This window comes from Charadrius vociferus, unplaced genomic scaffold (genome assembly GCF_000708025.1).
Source record: "Charadrius vociferus isolate BGI_N301 unplaced genomic scaffold, ASM70802v2 scaffold444, whole genome shotgun sequence".
NCBI classification, from domain to species: Eukaryota; Metazoa; Chordata; class Aves; order Charadriiformes; family Charadriidae; genus Charadrius; species Charadrius vociferus.
In genome coordinates this window covers 1,079,456-1,084,696 of record NW_009648242.1, presented here as the reverse complement: position 1 = coordinate 1,084,696, position 5,241 = coordinate 1,079,456, and positions in this window count along the sequence as shown.

Below are 5,241 nucleotides of genomic sequence, written 5' to 3'. Positions count from 1 at the left end.
CAGCCTCACAGCCTCCTCCAGTAGCTAAGGGGAGCCAATGCAGGTGTCCTAATAAAGTCTAATTCGCAGTGAGCCAGGGAATGTGCTTTGCTGTGCTGCACCATTTTCCCTTTGGTTCCCAGCCAGGACTCTCTTTGTTCACCAGACTTGAAATGCTCCTTCCCTCCAGGGTTCAGTACCTCAGCATTTTGCCAACTTCTCACCCAAAAGCATCCCTGACAAACACCTGCAGAAACGAACAGCAGAGCATTGTAAATAAATGCTCTATAACCTTAGAGGAAAGTTCAGGCCTGCATAAAAAAGGCATCTTTCCTCAACACACCATCATCATAGCAATTCCCTTTCCAAAGGCCAATTCTTTCAGCTCAGGTCTTCACAAGTATCCCCTTGGATATGCTCAGGCTCAAAATTGTGCTTCATTCTTCCCAGATCTGGAAATAAATGCATTAAAAGCAATTTCAAATCCAGTCAGTAAAGATTTGAACTCCAAGCTGGGATTTCCATCCCCTGTGTCTCTGCAGGGTGAAAGACTTCTGGGCAAGGATCCACACAGCACCAGGGCTTCCATCTCCGCTAGGAGCTCTAGGCCCTACAGTGGTTTGATAACAGTAACACTCGAGCAACAGATTATATCCTAGCACTATAAAATCACTCTTCTTGATATAAATGCTTTGATAATCCTCAAAGCCTATCTACAGTCCTTTTCCTAGTTCTTCCATGAGCAGCAAGACTAACAAAGCCTGGTTCCTTGCATTCCCTGTGCCCTCTTGTGCAATAACTTCCCCTGCCCTTATGCCCCCTCCAGATCCCACCAAAACGTTCTGCCCCTTCTGTCTCTACCCTCCCACCAGGAGGCTATTCATGGTGTCAGGGTCCATGCAGATAGTGCTGGGGGGGTTGACAGACATCAAACTCTGATGAATTTTCCCTCTAGTCCTCTATTCAGCTAATGGTTTTGAGAAATCTTAAAGAACTGAAGTTGCTGAAACTTTTACCTTTCTGGGAAATTCAGCTGAAGGTGACAGAAAGTTCAAAACTTAAAAAGGGAAAAGGCAGAAAGGGGAATGGCTGGATTGACATAGCACGAACCTCAGTTCTTTGGGAAACCAGATAATAAAAAATACTGACTTTCCAGAATAGCCTATGAGAATATTCCTCCAAGAAGATGACATTTTTTAAAATTTGGTCCGATCCTTCTGTAGGAGACAGTCTGTACAAAGGGAAAAAAGGAGGTTGTAGAGAGGTGGGGGCTGACCTCTTCTCCCTGGTGAAAAGTGATAGGACGAGAGGAAATGGATTCAAGTTATGTCAGGGCAGGGTTAGACGGGATATTAGGAAACATTTTTTCACTGAAAGGGTTATTAAACATTGGAATAGGCTGCCCAGGGAGGTGGTGGATTCTCCATCCCTGGAGGTGTTTAAAAAAAGGGTAGATGGGGTACTTAGGGACATGGTTTAGAAGTGGTTTTGTCAGTGTAGGTTAATGGTTGGACCTGATGATCTTAAAGGTCACTTCCAACCTCAGCAATTCTATGTTTCTATGATTCTATGAAATGAGACCTCCTCTGGCATAGTAAAGACCGCAGCTGGTGGCTAACAGGTATGAGGAGCTGAAGAAGGTGTAACCAATGCCTGATGGCACTTGTGTTATTCTCAGCTGCCCCCCAATCCCAGCAAGCTGTGAGTCACCAACATGCCTCAAAGCAGCTCTTTAACTATGGGGGGGTGAACAGCCGCACTGCCCCCTCTCCTGGCTGGGTGTCACACAGATGGCTCTGCCGTGGGCACAGATAACTGAAAGCAGTTGGGAACTTCAGCCTAAAATTACTGATGACTTATCCAGTCAGTCTTGCTCATAAGCCAAAGCCATGCAGAGCCTCATTTCCCGTGCAGACGGAACTCCCAGGAAATAGGAAACTTTCCTGATGGAGAGGAAAACGGACACCGAGACGGAGATCTTGACATCCCGCCTGTTCCAGTTTGCACCCTTTCACTCAGGGCAGTAGGGTGAAGGGTGCCTCCGACCCCCTTGTTTTCAGGGAGAGGATCCCGGAAGTGCATGTCCTTTAAAAAACAATTTTGAGTGGATTAGTGAATATTAGTTTACCCAGGCATGGTGATTAAACTAAGACCGAATCAGTATTGCCTCCAAAGGCACCTCAAGAAAAGCTTATTGCTTCAGTTTTCTCCTCTTCCATAAATTTCAGATCAACCTCAGGAGAAATTAACACAAAAATACCTTCTTCTTATGTTCTTCTCTGTAATGAAATACTTGGATTTCTAAGAGGTTTTTTTTTTTTGAAAGATCTGCAAATGGATTTACCGCTGACCACAGTCAGATTTCTCTGTTGAAAAGTGAAAAACTAGAGACAGAAGGACAGAAACTCACATGGGTCAGTTGGCACAGCACGTCTCAGGTCAGCAACACTTAGCCCTGCCACATGTCAGGATGATCTGGGAAACCTTCATCCAGGGCAACATCTTCATAGCACTTCAGATGTTTCACTTTTCCTTTTTTTTTTTTAAGTTAACCACCTGTTTGTTTTTTCCTTCCCTTGCTTCCGAGGATGCTGCACAATCCTCTTTCCCCTCAGATTCGATGGAAACGGGGGCATACACCAGCTTCATGTTTTCTGGATGGAGGTGCAACAGTCGGCACTAGGCAGGGCACAGCAATAAGAGAGTTGCTCTACCTCTGAATTTAAGTGTTCAGCTGCATATGAAATACATGTTTCATAAAGAAAAAGAGATTAATGAAGACAGCAGGACTTTGAGCGAGCACAAATCTTGCATGGTGTTGCCATCTTGGATTTTGAACCAAGGTACCAGTTAAAGATTTGAATGAGGTCAATTGACTGCAGTGACCCAGCTAAACAATATGCAATTAATAGCAGGCTGACCTCTCTTAGCCTTCTTCCCCCAAACCTCCTCTTCTTCAGTGTACACTTACTGCTCCTGGGGCAAAAAAGAAAAAGGGAGATTAGCACTAATTAGTTCTCACTTAACGTGGTTGTTTAGTTAACTCGTCTCTTTCCTGCTGGGTTTTTAACACGTGCACCACACCCTGTTTATGGTTGATAGGGAAAGATTTGGAGCTTTTAACATCCTGTTTTAGCAGGTCTTTTGCTCTGTTGTTTCAGAGAATGCTGTCCAAAGCAAGCCCAGTGTCTATAGGTGACACCATACAGTTAACGCTCACATGCAAGGAATACTCTTGAGGAAAGTCCTGATCCTGAAGGGCATCCTGTGGGATATATTCTATAAATCAAATACATCTAACAAAATCTATGGCTATTTTCTGCCTCCATGCAACACTCCATTCCCTAGAGAAGCTGGTACTGTGATGGTTGACAGCTAAGAGGAACAGGAATAATTGCAGGCTGCTGCCACCTCTGTCTCAGAAAGCCTACAGCCTTTTACCATTGACTTGGGAATATTTGCTTGCTTGACAGTATGGGAATGGGATATACAGAAATAAATGTTATATCCACTGATAAATACCAAAAACATACATAAGCAAACAAAATGATTTTTAAAAGCACGTAAATGAACGCTTGTGCATTCATGGTACTGTCTGTTGCTGTGCTTATGCCCAAATGTGTGTGTTGAATGCACACCTGGCTGTGAGAAGGATGTAGCTGAAGTTGGGTTTGTATCTATCAGGGACTCTCTGTGCTGCCTGAGGAACTGGCTGCTAAACTACCTACCTGTCCTTCACATAAATAAATGAATTTATATGAAAATAAATTTATATAGATGATATTTATAAGAGTAAGTTGAACAGACAGTCCTTATTGCTTGGCAGGGATGAGACAGTAGTGGCACATGGAGGAGAAAACCTGGCGACAGCCCCTCAGCTGACAAAAGCTGCAGGGATGGCAGGGGAGGTACCGTCTGGGAACTGAAGGTGTTGCTGGGTATGGGATAAACACATTGCAGACTGGGGCATCAGGCACACTGCTAAACACCAGGGATATGTAACTACCCAGAGAACCAGACTGATAATTTTCACGGCAGCTTTATGGATTGGGATACTTCCAGACGATTTTAGGGTTGCCATTCTGTCCCCATTGTCATGATTCTTGGGTTCTTACCCCCATCACAAAAAAAACTCCCCTACCTCCAAGTTTAGGCTTCATTTTTGTTTTGAAAACAGAACTTGGGTAAGTGGACCAACCTCACTTTCACCTCAGAGTATTTTAGGTATTGTCATGACCCCACAGACCAGCAGGCATCTCAGCAGAGAGAAATTTCAGTCCAGAATTTAAAAGCGTTTATTTTGCTCCTGCTGCTTTTCATCTATTTTCTCTCCTCCTGGTGTGTATTTTTCTGTCCTGCTGGCTGTGGTGCTGCATACTAATCGAGCAATACTTGGCCCATCCCCAGAGGAACTTGCGCGCAGGTTTATTGGGGAACAGAGGAGGGAGAAGGAATTTCAGCGCATCCAATAACTCTCCTACTGATGGGATGCCTTCAGGTAACAGCAGATAATTTGATCCCGGCCATTTTCTATTGTTACACCGCTGCTGAAAGAGCACTACCACCAAAGAAATGTATCCAACATCTTCTCTCTGATTATATATATACTGCAACAGCTTACAAAGCTATAACTGTATGTGTTTCTTAAAGGTACTTAGAGACGGAGGCGTCTCCTGCTAAATCCCCTCTGCTTCTGATTCAGGCTGACAACCTGCAGATTTTGTTTCTTGCTGTAAACACACAGGTGAGAAAGGCTGGGCTGATCTCCCAATACAGGAAGGAAGCGATTTGGTAGGTAGGAAGGGGTGTAGGAAGAGTGGCAGGAGGTTTTCTTTGTCGTTCTTTATGCGGTTATTATCAGCTCCTTAGCAGCACTAGTTTGGGATGGCATGGCATGGCAAGAGAAGTCTTTTGCGCCTCAATCATTTCCTTTCACTCCTCAGGCCGGTGCAAAGGTGATAACGAGGTGGACGCTCATATTCGGCTGAGCGAGCAAAGGAACGTATTTGGTGTTCCAGGTCAGCTAACTACATGTGGGTGAACCCCAAATTAGAAGTAGGCAAGCACTGTTTGTTGTTATTTATCCTCGTCTTCGTCTCTCGGGGTGGGGTGTCTCTCTCGCCCGGCTGCCAGCTCGCCGGGCGGAGCGGCGGCCGCATCGGAGCAGCACTGCCGCCCTCTCTCGGCTTTGCGCGCTGGAGAGCCCCTCCTAATCCTCCACATCTCCAGCACAGGCAGCTGCTAACAAACAAACAAGGCCGG